Source organism: Filicampus tigris, chromosome 15, assembly GCF_054856515.1.
Source record: "Filicampus tigris isolate MCC_2025a chromosome 15, RoL_Ftig_1.0, whole genome shotgun sequence".
Classification (NCBI taxonomy): domain Eukaryota; kingdom Metazoa; phylum Chordata; class Actinopteri; order Syngnathiformes; family Syngnathidae; genus Filicampus; species Filicampus tigris.
The window spans coordinates 5,392,042-5,415,900 of NC_141231.1; the positions used below are offsets into that span (position 1 = coordinate 5,392,042).

The following is a 23,859-nucleotide window of genomic DNA, read 5'->3' on the forward strand; positions in this document are numbered from 1 at the left end:
CAGCCGTGCCACGCCGCAACCACGAGCACCAGTCTGCTACTACTGGCCACCGTATTATTTTGGAGGATGTCACTGATCTATACAATCATCCACTTCCTGTTCAGTGTCCCAAAGACCTGGAGACTATCCCAACTGACTGTCGAAAGGAGGGGTACCCCCTGGATCAGTTGCCAGTCAATAGTAGGGCATACATAGGCTACATTTATATTGCATGATTCAATTCAATTTTTTTTTCAAATGACAGATGTTGGATTTGCACCATGTTTCATATATATATATATATATATATATATATATATATATATATATATATATATATATATATATATATATATATATATATATATATATATATATATATATATATATATATATATATATATATATATATACATATATATGTGTGTGTGTGTGTGTGTAGATTTTCTGATCGTTTATACTGTTACACATTAGCTGCTCAGTGGCCTCCAGTCCTCATAAACTCAACACAACGCTCAGCAAACGCTAGTGAGAAAACCTTTTTTTATTTAATGCTTTGATCTTGTCAGGAATCACGTTGAACAGAGACATTTTTTTAAAACAGGCAAAGAAATGCAAATTATATTGTTAAATATCAGAGGTTCAGAGGCACATCAAAAGCATGTATATGTATACGGAAAATTGAAAGGAACTTAAACACATAGGTATTGATTAAAACATTTGCGTGACAGACATATTCAAAAATTTTGGAGCCGCCATGACACTTGTTCTCTGTTTGTGTGAGAGAGGCCCAGAGAGCATTTCCCCTACCGTCCTCGGCGCCAAACAGTCCTCATTATCCAAAACCCCATCCAAACACATACATTGACCCGCCACCACCCAGGCAACAATGGACAAGCAGCACAACAATAGGCACACTACACTAAATATTTTCAGATTAATACTCTCAAGTAGCATTGCGTATTTTACGAATGACAAAAAATGACAGTAAAAATCCCCATGACTTTTTTAAACTTAATTTTTAAAGACAAACAATATACAGAACATTCCTTGATAATACAACCGAAAAAGTCACAACATAAGAGAAAACCACACATGCACACACTGGACCTCAAAAATTAAAGGAGGCTGATGTGTGAAAAGTAAATATTCATTTACATGAACATTAATATTTTTTCTTTTTTTTACAAACAAAATTATTAACTTTTTGTCTTGATTTGAATTACATACAACCTTACATTAAAATACTTTAGTGAAAATCATGTGAAAGCAAATCGTAATTATGTACAACGGGTACAAATGTGTCGCTGTGTGTTGCTCTCAGACAAAACAGGGCTGCTGAAATGCGGCAGGCACTGCAGATTTTTGTTGGCGGGCTGACAGTGGCGCGTCGGTGCCAAGCCCCGGCGGCGGAAACGACTAAAAGACGCATAAGGCTGGCATTAGAGCCCCAAATCTTCTCTCCCCCTCCATCCTTACATCCCTCCTTCCCTTTTCTCCTTCTCTATTCTCGATCCACGGCATGGCATTTACTTTGGTTGGGGCCTGACTCTGTTTGGCATCACCCGTAGTCGTCCGTGAATTGATCAATCTGTCTTTGGTTTGCTCTGATCTGTTGGGAGGCGGGAAATAAACATGGCACCTGAAACTCTGCAGGAGGTTTAGGAAGACAATTGTGTTGCTATGTTTTTTTTTGTTTTTTTTGGTATCACCTGGTTTTTGGTCTACCCTACCCCCCAGTCCTCCTTTTATAATTGCTGCTGAATGAAAAATTCAAAGGACTCCAATATTTCCAGCGTGTATATTTTCCACACAATAGTCATTGCCTTTGTCTTGAGGATTTTGGGCAGCACTTCCACCTAAACCTTGGACACAATAGCATCTGGAGTTAACATCCACGAGTCGCTAAGCCTTTGTTTCTCCAAAAACAAACCAAGAAAACAACATACTCTAATTATGCTCACAAGACAATAAAACAGACGCACAAAAAAGAACAAAATCTGCCGTAAAACATTCAGGATTACCTAGAACTAAATGTCTGTGTGTGTTTGGTGTCTTTCTATTATTGATGAGACAATATTTAGCAGCAGAGTAAAGAACAAGAATGCTAAATTGTGTTCTCGTATTGTGTACCAGACAGATGACAACTGCTAATGCTGAATTGAAAAGGCTCTTAGAGATGGATTTAACACATTTCCTCTTGTCTTCGGGCTTGCGACGGATGGGAAATGACGCAGGCAGACAAAGGGAGAGGTAGCGACGAGAGGAAAGGTGTGAAATTTTGAATTAGCAGCACAATATGCTAAGTATTAAAGTGCAGCACAATGAGCAGAGCAGGCGGCACGGCAGAAGGCAGCACACTCACAGTCTGGCTAAATAAATACGCACGGTTGTGACCTAGAAGCTTTTCATGTCACTAACAGGAGGCCCGAAACACGAGCGCTGCGTGTTAGACAATGAAAACAAATTCCCTTCTCATTTCACAAAATGTCCTCCTTGCATAAAACACTATGACAGGAATTAACATCACTTTGTTTGCTTGGTGTGCACACACACTATTTGTATGTTTTTTGCATTGTTATTGGTTTTTTTTTCATTCTTTTTATTTATTTATTTATTTTCCAAATTTTAATTTGTTAAATGTCATTTATTTCAGTTAATGTACACATGACTCTTTTGTTGGGTAAGGAAGACACAAATTCCCATACTTTCAAACGAAACGAGTTTATGTGTATGGATTATGCAAAAAAAACCAATAACCTCCCGATTCATAAAAGCCAATCAATTTAGAGGGGATTGAGAGAAATGTGCAGATTGAGTAATTGACATTTCATAGAATTTCTAAGTGAATACAACTTGTGTCATATTGGGAAGGTGCAAATTTGGATTATTTCTCGTTGATTGAGTGTCATTCTTTTTTTCTTCCATTTTCGCTCATTTAATTCATTGACGTGTAAAGGCGTGTTCTTGAAAGCAACAAAAATGAACGATGGCTCCCAACAAACACAGATATCATTTTTCAACTTGGGGCTGACATTGTTTAATTGGCAGATGAACTTGTACCCATCTGTCCACTTATGGCTGTGTTGCTCGTTAAATGAGGTGTGGTCAGGTGCAGTGTTGGCTCATTCTTCTCGTAATGCAAGGCAAAGTCTTCAGACCAACCGTACAGTACTAAGGTGAATGACACAGTGCATTTACTACAAATTAAAGGGCACCTTATTAAGACAATGGGATGGAGCTGCGCAGGCGGGTGCACAAGGAGCATACACTATTTTGTTAAGGGAGTATAATGACTTCAGCCAGAATTCATCCGCAACAGACACACAGTCCAATGTCATACTGTTTAAAAACAAACAGGCACCCTCCTGGGACATTTTAATCATTGCGTCATTATGAGGCACAGTAATAGCTACGCAGGTATTTTTATAGGAGTGGAGAATGTATAAGGTAACCTCGAGCTGACTTTTCTGTGCGCCTAGAACCAGAATAGAATCATACTGTCAGTTATTTAAAGCAGAGTCAGGTGGTCGTCAATATTACACATAATTACTCACTACTGAGCCTGTTGACCGAACATGACGTAAACATTTTTACTCTGTTACTCATTCACTCACTCACCTCATATTACAAAAAGTACTTCTACAAAAACGGACTATTTGAAGGCCACCATAATCAAGCAGATGTGTTAAGGACAGGCCATACAACCTACTTAGGGTAAGTAAAGTAGCGAGAAAATTATGAGACCAAATAGACACTGTAACAAATGTATGAATGCTGCATTCTGAACCACAGCTTAATGTCATGAATGTAGGCACCACTTAAACCTGGTTCATATAAATTGCATTGCGGGATATGTGTTCCACATTATATTAATTATTGCAGAACGTTTTATTATTTATCATTATTGCAAAAAGTACAAAACGCTGAATCTGTTTGTGTTGTTCGAAAAATGATATAAATATGATGTAATATACTGTATACTGTACTGATAAAATATACTGTATAATTACAATTCAAACTATATGGCAATAATAATTTTAAAGGGTCTAAAAAGCATCACACACCACACTCGCACATGCCTACATCTAAAACACTTAAGGATCTCTAACCAAAATGGCATCGTCATTATCCATAAATGTAATGATATCTTGTATGTTTTGTTGTTGTTTCTTTGATAATACAGTTATCTGTTTACAGGATCACCAACTGAAATACAAAAGATTGTATTTCCCTGATGACTTCTGAGGATATACAGAGCCACCCAAATTACTTTGCCACACTGCAATGAATGGTTTTCATCAATTGTTTTGATCATTTTCTATTTAAATCTCATACATATGATGTCAATCAATAATATACAAACAAACAGCCCAATAGATTTCTGAATGTGTCCCATAATTCAGATTTTTAGGTCTAAGTCGAAATTGTAACTATATTCTTCCTTCCTCATTCAACCTGCACGACATGAGGAGGAGGAGGTGTGACCCAATAGAGATGGATGAGGGGTCAGGTGCTGTCAGACTAGAGGGGCAAAGGTCAAAGGATACCGGGGTTCAGCATCACACTCTGACTTTTTCCTGTCATACCCGTCTGTCTAAACACGTATCCTTCTCTTCTCTTCTCTTCTCTTCTCTTCCCTTCTTCCCTTCTCTTCCCTTCTCTTCTCTTCTCTTCTCTTCTCTTCTCTTCTCTTCTCTTCTCTTGGTATTTTACTTCTTTCTCATTGCACCCCCCCCACACACACACTCGAAAATGTTCTCAATTATTTTTTTTATCTACCTATTGCCTGTTTAGTCCCATCCTTTTCTAGCAGAAATGTTAAAGTGTTATTATTTTTTTTTTAGTTGGTTGAATCAGTTCACCAAAAACTGTTCCTTGATTTGAAGGTCACATTTCAGTTCACATTGGGGACAGTAAGGGAATGCTTATCTATGGCCGTAAACCGGAATGCTAAACACTAATTTGTGACATTTAAAAAGGAACATAAAAAAGTTCATGCTGCTGGCAGTAAATTCTCCAATAAATGCACAATTCTCAAATAAACAAAATAATAAAATAGTGCTGATAATAATAATAATAATAATAATAATAATAATAATAATAATAATAATAATAATAATAATAATAATAACAATAATAATAATAATATGTGACAGCGTATCTTAATTTTTCTCATTTTACTAGAAAGTGCAACATCAGTAGTTTGTCTTTTTATCTAATGAACAATGGCCACAAGGGGAACAGTAGCACTTTGATCAGTGGGAGTAGTTATGGTTAAAAAAAAAAAGTTGCAGACTCAATGAGAAGTGACCAAGAGTGAATGCTGCTGGAATTTGAATTGTCACTGCGCTAGTTTTGTTTGTGCGTGTGTGCGCATGTGGCATTGATATCCATGTTCTTGTGATGCCACTCCAAATGAGTTAACAAGGCCAAATGCATATTGCTAGTTATATCTGCTAGCCAGAGGCTGAGCTGCACTTTTATTTATTTAAAGAATATTAGACATGGCAAGTGCACTATAGACACTTACACTTTCTGTCGCTTAATATGTTCAGGATATAGTAAATTTACTATTATTCATTTCGACAATATTTTAACAATGTGCAAGGAATAAATCTATAAATATCAAACTGAAACCTGCTCTGAGTGGAAAACGTAAAGGGTTTGTGACGTTTGTATTATTACTTAATTTCACTAAACTCATGTGTGTCAGTGTATTATGATTTATTTTTACCCATTATCACCATGTTTCTTTTATGACTGAAACAAGTCACATAGCCGTACTGTATCATGAGTCAATGGATTTTGCAATAATAATTAAATTAGCATGCTCATTTAGTAATAATGTCTGAAATATAGATTATATATATATATATATACACATTTCCTACATGCTTTTTAAAAATATTTCACAATATAATAAACCATGTTTTAACCTCACTCTGAAAGATAAAATGTACAACCTGAACTGAGTTAATTATCTTTTCATTATTTCTTATAGCGACAAATTCAATGTCGAACCACCTCCTGGAATAGAGCGAGCTTGTGATGGTTCACTGTACAACCTAACTTTAATCCTCAATATCCCTCGTTTTCTCTCTCCTTACACCCCCTGTTGCGTTGGCCTGACTCCCAACTTAATACCTGTATTTAGACTAACGTGACAGCATGCGAACACCTGCATGGCTGTCACTCCAGTTGCAGAGCCTCTGACCACCGCATCACTGATATGCTTTGTGCGATTTCAGTGTGACCACCTGGCTGCACATAACGACATATCTGCTCCCACACACTGCTCGGGAGATGGTGATCACAGCGGCTTCATCTCAGCAGGACGGACTTGCCTGACGTTGTTCGGCAAGGGGAATGAGAAGGGTGGGGATACACAGACAGCAGGAGAATTGTCAGGAATGGAAGGAGGAGGACAGAAGTCATCCAGCACATTTGGACACTCAAAAAAGATGGTAGTCACCTGCTTATGACAACAGACAGCAGGAGAATTGTCAGGAATGGAAGGAGGAGGACAGAAGTCATCCAGCACATTTGGAAACTCAAAAAAGATGGTAGTCACCTGCTTACAACAAGGTGCAAACATGGAGAAAAGTAAACAAGATGCGTGGCCCAATCATGATCTCCCATCTGTCACTTTCTCCTACTGTATTTGTGCTTTTAATATCTTCCATTGAGGCCGGTACAGTTAAATATGCGGTTAACTGTCAATGTCTGCCTCAGTGTCAAAGGTCGGAATCTCTTTGCGTCTGTTTCCATGTTCTCCGCATGTACATGATTTTCTGGTTTCCTGCCACATTCCAAAAACACAAATGTTAGGTCAATTTAAAGCGGAAATCAACCCAAACATATTTTTTTCAAGAATATGTTCCCAGCAGGCCCACAAGTTGAAACAAGACATTCTGATACATATTGTGTTTGTGGAATAAGAGTTAATTGACTCGTTTTTAGCCATCTATGGGGGTGGCCATTTTGTCATTTCTGTCGACTGAAAATGACATCCGCCCCCAGAGATGGCTAAAAACGAGTCGATTAACTCTTACTCCACAAACGCAATATTTATCAGAATGCCTTGTTTCAACTAGTGGGTTTGCATAGTCCTGAAAAAAATATGTTTGAGTTGAATTCAGTTTAAGATTCTAAATTTCCCAAAGTTTGAATGTTAAATGGTTGACTGTCTATATGTGCACTGTGCTTGAGTAAAAAAGGTGTCCAAAAATGCTGCACTACTTGAGCTGGGGTGGTTGCAACAATGCCTTGTTCAAGGGTACCTCGGCAGTAGCCAGCAAGCAAACTAGCATCTCTGCAACAACTTGTAGCCTATTTTCTTTCGTTCTCTCTTTCATTTCTTTTCGTCCAAAGCAGGACCACCACCAGTGCCCTTCATCTCTAAAGAACCAAGTCCTTCCAGACTGAGCTGCTGCTGTTCCAAATGTAATATGAATAGTTTGTAAATAACAAGCCTCAAAGTGGTCACATTGACAAAAACAATTGTAGGGCACATGGCTGTCTTACAGTGTAATGAGCTTGTTAACACTTCAACAGCAAGGTGTACGTTTGCTGTGACCTGCGGGGACACATTCCTCTCCTAACTCATCTCAACCCAGAGTATGTTGAATGGAGTATTACAAACATGGTTTAGAGTGGAAGAACAAGCATGTAAAGCAAATAAATAAACAGCTGCAACAAGTTTGAACAAACCACAAGGGTGAGTTTAGGCATCTTATAGAGGTTAAGAGCACATTACAGCTTTACTAATTGTTGAAGAAATCAACCATTGGTTGAAACACAAACCAAGCTGTGAAATTAACCATTTTACTTTCGCACAGAGGGAGAAATGTCGTCATTAGTCTTGCAGTCGCTGAACTCCCTGATCATGTCACAGCGCTTTCTCAACCTATACAGACAAATCGGGAATTAAACCGGTCACCCACGGTCCCATTCAGATTGTGCCAACAACTGCCATGGCACTGCCCTGGATGCATGGGAACCATTTTACTCCCGTCTGCTACCATGGAAACTAATGGTCGGGACATAAAGGCAGTGATTCCGAGTGAAACATTGCATGCAACTAAGTCAGCATGATCGCTCCTGTGGAGGTTCTTTTTCCTCATTGCTCAGACCCTTTCTATAAGTCCAGTGGTACACCTTAATATCAACTTTAAATGGCATGAAAATAGTGCAATTATGACCAAAAATATTTAATGTAGTCAGAAAGGAGCAACATCTACAACCTGTTTAGATTTTTTCTCAAGTAAAGATTATGAGTAAACAATATCTATCCATTTTTTTCAAACCGCTCATCCTGTTCAGCTGACTTTGGGCATAAAGCAAACTACACCCTGGTCTGGTTGCCAGTCAATCACGGAGAACGAATGGACCGACAACACTCATACACTCTGACATTGTGCCTAAGTGGGAACCGAACCGGCAGTCCCTGCATTCAAGCAAGTTAATGATTAAAAAAAGAAATGTAAGATTGGTCAAAAGGTAACGGCAATCTAATCAGATACGATAAAAGAGATCGCCATAAGTACTAAATTAAAAGTGAATAGATAAAATTGGGATGAAACTTTGCTTGACTTTGGCGCCACAGTGCTTTCATTTAGAGAATACAGTTTAGTAAAATTGGCAGAGTTTGTTTAAGATGAGCTCAGTGTTCAAAATTGATCAGTTGTTTTATGTCTTTTTTTTTTTTTTATTCACATATTTTGGCACTCCAACCACATATTCTATAATTATAGTGTGTGTGCGCGTGTGTGTGTTTGTGGAAGGGGGAGCAGGTGATTGGTTTTAACAGCTGGTGAGAAAAAGGAGAACAGAGCTGCAGGGAGAGAGAAGAGGCCGACGAGAAGAGGAAAACACCAAACCAAGAAGTGGATAGAAAAAGGGTTAAAATCAAGAAATAGGAAACTAGAGGCGGGCCATCTTGAATGGAATGACCACCATAATAGTGTCAACGTCTCCATGTTGCTTGGCTGTGACAATTCACTTATTCAGTATATATATATATATATATATATATATATATATATATATATATATACATGTGTGTGTGTTTTAACATTTTAACGTATTTTGAAACCCCAAAACATGTCTCTTTCATTCTATTCAGTATGTGAAGTGGAGTGGCCACCCAAGTGAGCACCGCATGAAGAAAGACGAGTGACACACTGCGTGTGAGGGAATTTTTGGGTTGATTTTGCTTCATGATTCCTCATCCCACAGTCGAGAGCATCACACACACACGCACGTAGAGGCAGAAAGCAGTAAGCTAGCGCTTAAAGCAAAACTGGGCTTCCATGGCCATCCATTATCAGTGACAAGCTAAATGTACCATGGTATACCATATGGTACTGAGAGAAAGAGAGAGAGAGAGAGGGGGAGAGAGGGGGAGAGAGAGAGAGAGAGAGAGAGAGAGAGAGAGAGAGAGAGAGAGAGAGACAGAGAGACAGAGAGACAGCGAGAGACAGAGAGAGAGAGAGAGAAAGAGAGACTAAGCAAACTGTGGGCAGTGAGTTCGGTGAGCTAAAAAATATAGAGACAAAAAGAAAAGAAGAAAGTATTGCATATCTTATTTCAATTAAAGCACTGTGCTTGGTTTAATAAATGCTACCTTTGACCAGGATGCTTATTTGCCCATTCCAATTTGGCTGACGATTTGTCCTCTGTTGTTACTCTTTGAAAATATAACACATATAGGTAGCCTAAAGTTTCTAAAACGTTCGATTTTTTTTCTTCTGAAATTTAAACATCTTTTCAGCCATTTAACCCATTAAGGCCTAAAGCGCCTAGCTCAAAATCTCCCCAAAACCTAAGGGTGACAGAACAGATAGAATCACCCTCTTAAACTTGAGGTTCTCCCAGCAATTCAATACCTCCAAAATAATTTGATATCTCAGCCCCTGTAGCAGATCTTAGACACAGGCCCAAGTTTATTATTATTTACTTTTTCAATTGGAGATGTAAAAATAAAGTGTCATTGCAAGAGAAGCACTGATTTTAATTTAAAAAAATTTGTCGTGATTACCATCCTCTATTCTGATCCCAATACGTTTTTATCATCATTGTCTACGAACATATATCTTGAACATATATCACGTTCCACTGGTTCAAAGTCCACAAGTGCGTCATATATATCACTGCCGTTACTCATTTAGGAGCTCCCGCGATCGACTGCGTCGCCATTAGTGCCCGAAAAAATTCCAGGACATCCTCTGCGGTATCACAACGCCGTCACATGTATATTCTGATGCATGTCATTGGCTAAGAGACCGAGAATCGGACTAAAAAGATAAAAAGACGTACACGCTCTCCCGGCTTTAATGGTAGAAAGGCGCAACAGCGCTCCCGGCTCTAGTGGTAGAAACGTGGTTATGCGCTCTGGGCCTTCCATTCATGATCTATACCGCTTGTCCTCACAAGGGTCACGGGCAGAGCTGGAGCCTATCCCAGCAGTCTTCGGGCAGTAGTATTAGTTACGTTTGTTATTTAAGGATAGATTCCTCAGTTTTGGAGGTACTGCCATCTTTCATTTTTCCAAGAGTGAATCTTGAGTTTGGAGTAAGGCAGCCACCTGGCAAACCTCTACAGGCAATCAGTCCGGTCAGAATAAACAAAATGGTGCAATATGAAGCAAAACCTAAAGTGCAGAGTTTTTGGGGTTTGTTTTCTTTTTTTTGTTGTTTTTGTTTTTTATGTGGCAAGCAAACACATGCACCCCCCCCCCCCTTGTCACACACACACCCACACACACACACACACACACACACACACACACGCACGGTTGTTAAGGCTGTTACCTAAAAGCCTCCAGCAGGAAACATCTGTGCAGACAAAACAGACACATTCAGTTTAGACAAAACCACAAACAGGAGAGCTTTAAACACACACTCGCACACACGCACACACGTTAAAATAGTGGATTTACTGCTCCAAAAAATGATCTTTCATTAATAACTCATATCAAGGGCATTTAACATCTAGAGAAATTCAAAATGGATTGATTGATATAATACAAATTTGATATGAAGTACAGTGTACAAGTCAGAACAAAAAGGTCACTTATCAGTAAAGAGAGACATTAAATGTCATCACCGTGGAAAATGTAATCATTACAACATAAGAACCATCAAAACATAGTGGGGAATAATGGTCTATAATTTGCTATTATCTATAAATTAAAAATAAATAAACAGAAGACAACTTCAGTGACGAAGAGGAGGTAAGGAAAATGACTTTACGGGAAGACCATGAAGGTGAAAAGCTACAGAGAAGGCGGTTGTATGGAAGTATGAAAAAAGAAGGAAAGTGTGGGTGACAAAGGAAGGAAGGAAGGAATGAAGTAATGATATGAGGATAGATGGTTCAATGCAAGGGAACAAAGCCAACTGGAGGAAATGAATGAGCACAAGTATAGGAAAGACCAAAACAAAGGACAGGAAGAATGTCCAAAACTGTTATACAAAAAAAAAAAGATTTCGGTCAAGAGCAATCCAACACACACCGCCGTGGAAACATGCACACGCAAACATATACACACATTCACACAGTGCATTTTCAATTTCAAGTACAGTACTTTGTGCTTTCGTAAGATCAAATGGTTAGAAAATGTTGAATAGCATAGCTTGCACACACACAAACAAATCAATGCACACACACACAGCACAGTTAGTTTCATTACAAAGACTGAGACCGTGCCATTCTGCTGCAAAGCAGGCAATGCCACATTGGCAAGGCCCAGGGGGCAACTGCTATCTCGTGCCAACACTTCACACACACACACACACACACACACACACGCACACGCACCCCCTCACACACACAGCACAACACAACACAACACATCAGTATTCCAACACTGTTGTAGCGGCGACTCCTCCGCCGGCTTAGTGTGACTTTATGTTCATCGTGGCGCATTGTGTTTTCAAAACCTCTATTAGAATGTGTATATTTCACACTATTCTTCATCTTAAACACAAGGAAAAATACATCCTAATTTTTAAAATACACGATGAGCTTCTAATCTTTGTGTTGGCTTTCACATTGTGCTTGAGGAAAAAGGCGCATGGAACATGAAGCTCTATCAACTTTCACTAAATGTCACTAAATGACAGTAATTATTATTACAATCATTACCGTGCACATCATTAGGGTTGTCTGTGTACTACATTCATTTTTTGGTGATTGCGCCTATGCTAAGCAGACATTACGAGGAGGTTGAAGGCCACAATGAAACAGCACTTTACTGAGATTATCCGGCTTTAACCTGAACAAACCCAAAACCGTGTAATCTGTACAGTTTTATTCTTCCTATGGATTAATATGACGACTCACCCACCCCCACCTCTTGTTTTATCTACTTAAACCAAAGTCTCCACATTTTAAATACACCATGCTGCTGCTGTCTTCAGAAACAATGTCGATGTATGCAATTCTATTATTATTTCCTAGCTAAGGACACTCTCAAGTCATTTAAATGGATATTAGTGCTATGTATGTCATGTTTGGTTTCCTTAAGTCTAGTGGTCATTAATCATAAAGACATGACCGCATCACTAGAGTCTCTTCATGATTGTTTGACAAAGGAGACAGCCTGAAGATGATAGCAATTCGCTATGAGTGAGGTGTCACCATTAGCAACGTTGCAGGTGACGGACCGCAGATACCACACTGTTATCTGTCAGGATCATGTACAAGAACCACACGCACGGAAGCGCACACGCATACTTGCACACACAGACGGTCACGCGCACACAATCACAAGGGAGTTGCAGCGTTTGTATTCACGTTTTACACAAACTGTATAAGAAATCAATTCATAAGGTTTAGAGACATTTATATGTCAAATGTAGTTTATATAAAACATTGAACGTTCACTGAAAATAGAGTCCACATTAAAGCACTTCATAATGTTGTATGGTCTATGAGACAAATTGGTGGCGGTGGTCTGATAAAGTCGTCAAACACTCGCTGTTATAATACTGCAATAAAAAACAAAAGAAGTATTTGACTTGTTACTTTTCTAACCGCTAAAATTGTTCATATATTGACAGCAGTGTATGTTAAGTGAAGAATGGCTTGAAACATCCTTTCTGCCATTTGGTAGCAAAGCACTCGACTGGATTGACTCAAATTATTGATTATATTCTTCATGCGCTGTCTTGAACAGCCCATGAAAGCACGACGTTGGCATTTTGAAAAAATGAAAAATGCATCTTTTTTTTTGGCTGGCAACAGGCTAACACAGACTTTACAAATATCATTGTCTGTTTTAATTTTCATTACCAGAAACAGTAGATATTGATTTTGTATTTGTGTGTATGCCATTATGATCGAACATTGCAATGGTGTGGAACAGTGCAGCTTTATACTGAGGTGTTCCTCATATTACGACCTTCTCATGTGACCAAAAACTCCTGCTTTGATAGGACAACACAGTTCTGAGGATGCCGTTTGGGGGTTGGTTCCCTCTGCGCTTGTTTGGGTTGTTCCTGGGTACTCCAGCTTCATCCCCCATTTCAAAAATGTCATGTTATGATTAAATTGTCCTGTGGTGTGAATTTGTGCCGGAATGGCTGTTTTTCTCTATGTGCACTGTGATCGACTGACAACCAGTCCAGGGTGTACCCCACCCCTTGCCCAAAGCCAGCTGGGATAGGCTCCAGCTCATCTGCGACCCTAAACTGTATAGGAAATGGATGGATGAATGGCCGTAACCCAAAAATATGAGTACTTCTAATTATGAGAGAGTGCACTTCCATTGCACAGATGCACAAATTACAATGACAAGAATAAACTTACTGTTAAAAGGGTACTCTCTTAATAGTTCTACAAAGATTGCATACTTAATGTATATTAGTGTTAATATGACTGCTGAGTGTATACAATTATGATCTGAGAAAATAGCCCGTCTTTCACAACCTGTCCGTCTTTGCATCGCATCTTCCTTTTTTTTTTTTTTTTTATGACTTTTTGTATTTGTGTTTTTCCGTTTTTGGTCCCTATATGTCTGTGTCTGATTCTTTGTAGTTGCTTCTCTGTTTATCCGTCACTTTCTCACTGCCTGTCTTCCTTTCATCTCGGGCCATCTGCCTTGCTCTTTCTCCATTTTATTCTCTTCTCCTCTCTGTGTGTCTGTCTGACTGTCTAACTCTCCACTTGTCTCACTCTCTCAATATGACTCCCCCGGCCCCTCCCTCTTATCTCCCTAAAAACTTGGCAGTGATCCCCGTCGTGTTTTTCTCCACTCCTCGTTTGGGGGATTGCGAATGAATGCGATCCAATCTAGGCCTCAGCTAAGAGACATGAATTTTCATTAATTACAACCTTGTCAGCAAAAGCATTATGGGATCTGAATATGAAAATGCTAATGAGTGGAGCTCATTTGCATATTTTTCTTTGTTGGAATGTCATTAATTATTACGTTTTATGATGATGAATGCAGCTGTCGATGGCTAGCCCTCCATGGCTAATTAGCTATCAGAAAATGCTCTGATCAAAAAAATGGATAGGGACCCTAAACTACTTTAATGTATAGTGTTTTATCACTTGCCTTATAAACTTATTGTCAAGGTTTTCAACCCGCAACTCAAGCTTTTACACTGTATACGGCCTGTTACATTCTGAGGCTTGTGTTCTCGTTGTCCACTTGTCCTTTTCAAACTTTATTTATTTTCAAACTTCTGTTTTAGGATATTAACATTGCCTATTTTTAACCATAACACTTTACACAACTGACCTGTACTTAAAATCAATGACCCTATGTTAATGGTGTTTACACAAATCACCTATCAAATGCTTCCTTCATAATTCTGTTTACATGTTCAAGAAAATTGAGTCATGCCCACATTACATCCCTAAGTCATGATTATTCTTTTGTCAATTTGTCTATGACTTACGCTTATATGAATGAATTCCATTATCATTGTTCATGACTATAATAAACAAAGCACAAGAACTATACAGATGCCATCAAGCAACTTTTCTTTGTCACAAACTCATCAAAAATTTAGACTGAGGGCTCTCTGTTTGTAGACTGCGCATCTGCACTGTGGCCCAAATGCCCGCTGATCCTGATTTTCATATCAGGGCGAGGCTTGCTGCGCATGTTTGCCAAATTGTCAGGCTGGACTTAGCCAGGATGAGTGAGCCAACGCAACAGAAGGAGTGTCTCAAAGATGCGCCTCGCGAGTGACAATTTGGTGGCAGAAAGTTGTTCTAAACTTACGCATGCGCCTACCATGGCAAAGTGGCCGGTGCAGGGTAGACAGCTGGTCTAACGCTACGTAAATTTTATTTAGAAATATGTGAAAAGCGGGCATTTATGGCAGTTATGGAGGGGGCAATGAATGATCAAGTGCCCACTTCGGCCAACATGACAAAGATATGCTTCCGCTACTCGAACGGATTCAAAGGAGCTGCTTTAATTGTCCATGATTGAAGTCTGCTGTCACTGCTCCCACAGCAGCGCAGCCTTTCCTCTCCCAGATCCGATGATTGACTTGAAGCAGACGTGTAACTCACATCACTCTCTTAAATACAAAGAAATATTTGGTTTATCAGTGTCAGAGTTCAACGTTTTGTTTTTTTTTCCTAGCTTGGGTAATTTAGCTGTTGTAGATTCTGAATAAGCATGAACCCACCAACAGAATAAAAATGATTAATAATATTTTACATTTAGATGGATAACATATAGCTTCTAAATTCCTATTAATCAATGGTTGTGCATTAAGATGATCAGATGTTTGTTGCACAATTAACCGATCTGCCTTCCGCAACATATATCATGCTCCCAAAAGTAAAGCCAATCTGACAAAATGATGACGATGCGGTATGTTCCTGTCAAACAAAAAAATGGTATGCATCTGTTGGGAAAACTAATCACTGTGCATCAATCAGTCACTGTGGATTTGAAGGCTAAAGGTCCTTCAACATTTACTCAAAGGAGTATACAGTGCTTGTGTCTATTTCACCTCATACCATTTTTGTTGCTCTCTATTGTTTGAAAAGTGCCTCACGAAAGACCTAACAAATCCCCCTATCCAAAAAAGCCCACTAACGAACACCCCCCCTTCTCCTGCCTTAATGAATGCCAGGCTTAATTAGAGCACCATGATGTCAGAGCATTAATTATCAGTTGGCTTCATTTCAGGAAATAAACACTGTCTTCCTTTCTGATTTTCACTCCGTCTTTAGTTCCCTCTGCAGTATTATTTTTCTTATCTCGTCTATGTGTCTCGTTTTATTTCCCTCATCAGATTAAAATTTGAAGTGACTCTGAGAGGACATTCCATATTTTTGGACACGCTCCTAAATCTGATATATGAATGTGACTCATGACAATTTGATGTGAGTGGTCAATAATTTATGTGACTTTTGCAAAGTTTGAGCATTTGTTGGCTGGAAAATATACGTAGATGGAAATAAGATACACATTATATACAGTAGAAGTTTCCAACAATGTGTTAAACAAGGCTGTGCAATGCAGTTTCCCACTACAAGAATAAATACAGTACAATCTTAAATGACCAGAGGTGGGCATTCCGTCAGTACGGACGGAAGTTCTGGCAGTCAGACAATGACGGATTCCCGTTTTGTTGACGAATGATGAATGACAGAAAGTTTGAAATAATGACTGACTAAGCGCCGATGGAAACGTTTTTTTTCGTTCGTCACCCAAACTAACCCAAGTGGTGGGCAGTTCATCAGTACCGATGGAAGGTCCGTCAGTCAGTGAATGACTAACTCCCATTTTGCTGATGACTGATGGACACACATGTCTCGAGTGTGTTTGTTAGTTGGGGGGACAACACTGAGTTTGCTTTGAGCAGAGGAGTAGCTTAGCTATGACAGATTAAAAAAAAAAAGTTTGAACATCGCTAGTCAGCCTGGTGACCTGTAGTTGAATTGGATGTTAAATCTTGGTTTCCATTCTCCGAGCCTGCTCTTTTTTTAGTCTGTCCCGGTGTCGGTACCAGATGTGATCGGGCTCCAAGATTGCACTGAGGTCCTCTGGTCGCCTACCGATGATGTTATGGTATAGAAGTGGGAATGTTTTGTAGCGTTAGGAATCGGATTGTGGTTAATGGCTATTCAGAGGGAAAACATGGACATGTTTTTTTTTTGAAGAAGAAATATGTCACATTATATGCATACATTATGTACATACGATATTGCAGATCGATCACATTTAGTCAGGACAGTGGACTGGAAAAGTCTGGGTATAAACAGAAGTGATGTGGGAGCTGCCTCGCCAATGTGGCAGTAATGCACTTTTCATGTTGCACAAACAATACAAACACAATATAATACGAATACAAAGAATATAAAGGTTTGTGTTGCTTTTTAAATTTGTGGATTGCCCAATATTTACATACATTGCTTGACTTCACTTTCAAACATACAACAATTACGTTTCTGATTAATTCATCAACATTTCAAAACAAAACGAAATTAACAGACATTATTACAAGATTAATAATATAAAATGCTTTTAGATTCACAGGTGAATAGTTGCTGAAGCCAAACTATCTATTTTCAAAATAAAGGGAAAGATTGATGCGTTACGAACTGCCCTAAAATAGTGGTGACAAACTGTAATTTAGCAATGACAGAAGTGAGGGTGAAAAAACGGTGACGGACTGATGATGACGGTCAAGCAGGCCGGCCGCCCGTGAATGACGAATGACGGACCGGCTAAGTTTACTGATGCGCCCACCACTGTTATATACTAACCAAGATTCAACATTATTCTTTTGTATTTTTTTACACATTTCTGTAATAGATATCATTAAATTGCTTGTGTATTGAATGAAATGGCTGATCAGTGTATTGCCCATGTGTGTGTCTGTGCCAGAAGTGTATAAATCAATTTAATTATATATTTTTCAAGTCCTTCAGCTTTACAGATGCCATATTTGCTATTTGACGTGCGTCGTGGCGGTAACGCACACTGCGACGCAGGTGTGGATCAGAAGTCATAGTAAAAGTATGTATATAGGTATGTAATGTATGTGTCTATGAGTGTATGTATGTGTGTACTATATATGTTATTTCCCTCCTACCGTGTCTCAATTTCAATTGTGGCATTTATTTGTAAAAGGGGACAACACATCGAGTGATGGGAGGAAACTAATTTCCAAGAAATATCATTGCCATAGTCAGAAAATAATAGATGCCATTTTTTTTAACAGATTTCTATCTTGTGGTCCTGGGGGGCCCAAGTAATGATTGAACCGGAAGCCACTGACCAAAATACAGCATTAGTGAGATGCTACATTGATGTGTGCATGACTGATACTAAAGGTGTTGGACGATCTTTCCTTTATGAGAATAGCTTTGTGTAGTCATTAATTTGTACACAGAGCACTAGCATTAATGTAAGAATAGACAATACAAACACATCTGTGAGAAAAGTATTCCAGGCACTTAAGAAAGAGGGTATTTTCCTTTGAGGCATGCAATGTAAATGTAGCCTCTGCTCTGCTCAGATGATGAAATAAAGTTCATCTTTGGCCTTTGGGAGCCATGCTTATAAGTCAAGAGCTCTCTCTCTCTCTCTCTTGCGCTCTCTCTCTCTCTCTCTCTGTCCCTCCCTCGCCTGCTCACGCTCACAATAAACATACTGTTTCAGGCTGCACATCTCTATATTTCTCTGTCACCTCTTACACACAAACAAGCACTTTCTCTCTGCCACACGCACACACACGGGCGTACACACACATACTGTAGCGTGGCTGGCCAGATGGGACTCTTCCACATGACCAGGCCGATCAATCAACACTGAAGGGCCCAGGTGCTACTACGCACCATTTCACAGTCTGTCACACAGACACACGCACACACACATATACACACACACGTTGTACACTCACATAACAGCACAGACATGCATAGATAAAGATAAAGGACACACACACACACACACATGAAGGCAGCTAAAACTCACACCCATAAACACACAGTGTAACATGTATGACCCAAGGTTGGTCTCTGGGGTGCCTCATCTGGATGGATGGCAGAAAGAAAGACAGACAGACAGACAGACAGGGAGACAGACTATGTAAATATACAAAAAGAACTTTCATTAAGGCCAATTTGCTCCCTATAAAGCACATGACGTGATAAAGTGTTTATATTGGTCACTGTTGCTATGCTGAAATTATTATTCATCACGGTGGGCTTGTGCCTGATATGGCTGTGGGGTTGTCAAGTGGACAGCCACCATTTTAAAAATTGCTGTTTGGACTATAATTTCGCCTGAAATTTATGGAAGTATCTTTGAGGATGATACTAAACTTTCTCAGTTCCACTTTACTTTGTCTTCTTAATGAATGTGTTGACTGTGGCACTCTAAGGAGTCATATCCATATTTATTTCAAACATTGGTCAGACACTTGTTGACTAATGAGACACCACAGGTACCAAAACCTGTGGGGTTAAGGCCACGGGCTTTGGATTGGTCACGTCATAAATGGCACAGGGTCTTTGCTGAATTATAAACAAACAAACGTGTGTGGCAAAGGCTGTTTCAGGTCTAGCATCAATGTACTCAATACAGCGTATTACGCTTCAATATTATAAGACAGCAGGCAAAATGCATTATATTTACCTGCAGCACATACATTGGCATCCATGACAACAGAATTAAACATGGACAATCATTATCTTGCATACCATTTTAACTGAATGTCTGAAATCGTCTAATCTAAGAGGCTAGCGGGGTCAATCCTGGTTAATACTTGGATGGAGACCAGACCACCTGAGAAGTATATACCACACCTCTCCCCAAATTCAATAGGGATAGGCTCCAGCTCACCCATGACCCTGAACAGGATAAGCTGTAGAAATTGTAAACATGGATTTTTAAATTGCTGAAATTGTTATTATCCCTAAAGTTATCACATGGGGCGGGATGGTAAAACAAAGGAAGATAGCAATTATTGATAGACGTAGTTGAAGTACTGTAGCATCTTACACTGCATACACTCACTGGACACTTCATTAGGTACACCAGCAAACTGTGATGAGTTTGGACAATATCAATATCAAAGAGGCATGAATTCCCTCTGCCAAGAGCAAAAAATCGCTTTTACTATATCCTGTAAAGTGTGTCTAACATTTCGTCCCCATCATTTTGCTAAATATTCATCCAACCATTTTGTATCGCACTTGGACAATAGCTGGGTTTACATGGATAGTTTTTTGACACTCTTGTCAACTGTTTACATGTGAAGTGAGCTATTCCAATTTGCTGTTTATGTGTTATGTGTTTATGTGCCACTACATTAATCAGAACACTCGTTTTACAGCCATATGACGTGGAGATCTGATTTATTGTATATAGATGTAGTTCATTAGTCTATTTAGCACAGTGGTTTTAGTAGCGATTGTCTTAACATTTTCATTAAAGCAACAGCTTGATGAAAATAAGTTCCTAATAGTTTAAAACGTTCTCTCGTCACGGATGACTTCTGCTATGTCGCTGCCATTTTCAAACAACGATATCACTACGCATTTACGCAAAGACAGAGCATGAGCAGATCGGATGCAGCCTGGCTATTTCGATGGAACTGTTTACATTATGTTTCATCGACTTGGCAAAAGGAATATACCACAAACATCCATCCACCCACCCATGCGTCCATCCATTTCCTATACTGCTTCTCCTCAGTAGTGTTATGGATAGGTTGGTCACAGCTGACTTTGAGTAGGAGGTGGGGCACATCCTGGACTGGTCGCAAGCCAATTGCAGGGAACCGTGCAAAATATTTAAAATAAAAGCAATTCTCAAATGAGCTCCTCTGTCTTTTCATTGTTCACTGTCTTCAAAAAGAGGTAATTAAAGAGAGAAGTCAACCCAAACATATTTTTTTCAAGAATATGTTCTATGCATGCGCACTAGTTGAAACAATATGACAATATGATTAACATGAAATATGAGTTGAGCAGCCAAATCCTTTTTGGCTGTCTCAGGGAGCGGCCATTTTGTCACTTCTGTTGAGTGAAAATGACATCACAGTTGCTCAGGGCTCAGGTATCAACCAATCACATGTTTCCTGAAGCTGAGCTTGATTTGTCGTTATGTAAAAAATATTCCAGAAACACAATATTAATCAGAATACTGTGTTTCAACTTGTGGGCCCGCATAGAACATATTCTCATATTCTTGGGTTGACTTCCACTTTTAGTCTGACAGCTCTTCAAGAAACTAAAAACAGTTCTTCTCCAAAAATTCCAGGACAGATTCCTTCTTGGGTCAGGAACTGTGAAGTGCGTCGCAATGAACTGATGTTTTCACATAGTGTTTTACATTTCCGCTCTCCACCCTGCTGCCTTGAGGAGACCTATGATTAGGATGTCAGATTCAATTACACTGACAACTTCCATGTGAGACACAGCCCCTTCCTAATACTCCACAGCGACTTTTATGGAGACTATGTTCAAAATACCACGCGACTGGGACCGTGATCGCTTTGTCTCAGTCAGACACAATCAAAACTGAATCGATTAATCAGAGATGCCAGAAAGTAACACTTAAAATGATCACTTTTTCCAGTACCAAGTAATCAGATTAAACGTTTCAAACGTAGTTATCCTAGTCACTGTGCGTCCCTATTGTGGTGAGAATGAGTTACCCAAAAAACTCAAGGCACTTCAGTCTGCTGAAGCAGAATTAAATAAAATAAACAAATAGAGCTCGGCATTTTACAAAAATGTTCCTGTCCGTTTATCGCCTTCCGCCTGCACCCACTGGTACCCTTCCACCGTCCAGCTATCTGCTTTTTTGTCTGGTCGGACAAAATAGTCATCGCCTCTAGGCCAGCCCGCCTTTCATTTTAAACGGGCTTCCGTTACTGTTTCCATCTACCAACTTTGACCGACCTCCGCTGTACTTAAGTAGAAAAATAATAAATATCTAAATGTACGTAGTATTAGTAGTGAAAGGTTTAGCAGTTTGTTTTGTTTTATTTTTTGCCTTATTCCAATAGTTTTCAAATTCCAATCCTCCCTCCTCCTGTTTTATTACTCTTCAATGGTGAAATTATCTTGCGTCCAATTCCTAATATATTTTTCTCTGTTTAACATTTCCACACTGCCTCCTTTCACCCATTCTGACCATAAAGACCCAGACTCAGCAGGGAGTGACAGGAACGTGACCTTGGCACCATACCCAGCTGAGGTAAGGAGTGCCTGGGGGTAGAGATGGCGACAGGTGAGCCAGTTTTGCATGGAGACAGGGACACCGTGGAATGAAATAGAAGAGGCGAACGTAGAGCTGGATAGAACAGAATTGATAATTGAGATGGAGGGCAAATTAAGGGAGAGGGAGTGAGAGAGAGAGCGTGAGAAAGAGAGAGAGAAAAAGAGAGAGAGAGAGAATGAGAGAGAGAGAGAGAGAGAGAGAGAGAGAGAGAGAGAGAGAGAGAGAGAGAGAGAGGGACTTCTATATATAAAGTGTCCAGATGTGACCTCTGCAGAGGGGGTCCGGCCTCATGGCTCAACACTCATTAATAAGGTCACACAGAGGTGAGACAAGCGGCTGACTCACTGCATTTCAACAAAACAATAAGGGGAAGAGGATGAAGTCAACATCAACAAGCGAGCTCAGACTTTTTCAATATATTGCCCTTTCAGGTTGCTTGAAATGCTAGTTATACAACATTGTTGTCTTTATTCATGATATTTATAAGAAATTGTAGGGTCATCTTTTAGAGTCAAACTAAATAGAAGAATCTAAAAGCCAGAAACTTGAATTATGCTATCATAAAAGGTGTTCATAAGAGAAATACTAATAACAGCTCAATCATCAGGAAGCAGGCTCTTGAGTTCCTGTATTGATTTGCATGTTCTTCTTATGTTTGTCTTGGTCTATGTGTGTCATGCGATAAAGCACGATTATATGACGAATCCGGTGTGTAGTTTGCTTTTCGCCCAAAGTCAGGTGGGATAGGCACAGCTCCCTCACGACCCTCAAGAGAATAAGCAGTCTAGACAATGGATGAATATCTATGCACTGTCCATATATTATGCCCATATGCAAGTCTCTATGTTTTTATGATGATTAGGTTTACCATCAAATGTAGCCACAAGAGGACACAAGCCAGTGTCTTATTGTGCCGGTCCCAAGCCCGGATAAATTTAAAGGATTGCATCAAGAAGGGCATCCGGCGTAAAACTTTTGCCAAATCAAAGATGTGGATCAAACCTATGACTTCCATACTGGATCGGTTGAGGCCCGGGTTATCAACGACCGCCATCGGCGCTGTTGACCTACAGGGCAGGGGGCCAGTGGAAATTGGACTACTGTTGGTTGAAGAAGGAGAGGAGGAAAGTGTGTTCATAGGAAGAGAGAGAAGAGGATCGCGAAGAGTATAGGACTGAGAGTAGGGACATTGAATGTTGGAACTATGACAGGAAAAGGTAGAGAATGGGTGAACCGATGCAGAGGAGGAAGGTAGACATTCTGTGTGTCCAGGAGACCAGGTGGAAAGGTAGCAAGGCTAGAAGCTTAGGAGCAGGCTTCAAGTTGTTCTATCATAGTGTAGATAGGAAGAGATATGGAGTAGGAGTTATCGTGAAGGAGGAGTTTGTTAGGAATGTCCTGGAGGTAAAAAGAGTGTCAGATATTGTGATGAGTCTGAAGCTAGAAATTGAAGTGATCTTCAATGTTGTTTGTGGATAAGCTCCACAGGTAGGATGTGAGCTGGAGGAGAAGGAGAAATTCTGGCTGGACTTGATCAAGTGATGCAGTGCATACCTAGAAGTGAGAGAGTTGTCATTGGTGCGGACTTCAATGGACATGTTAGTGCAGGAAACAGAGGGGATGATGAGGTGCTGGGCATGTTTGGTATCCAGGAGAGGAAC

The 23,859-nt window shown here is 39.6% G+C and overlaps 1 protein-coding gene across 10 annotated transcripts in view; it reads right to left on the bottom strand.

Moving 5' to 3' along the window:
- tcf4 (transcription factor 4) overlaps nt 1–23,859 on the bottom strand; it is a 177,485-nt gene that overhangs the window by 100,929 nt on the left and 52,697 nt on the right. The gene's annotated exons all lie outside the window — the stretch shown is intronic.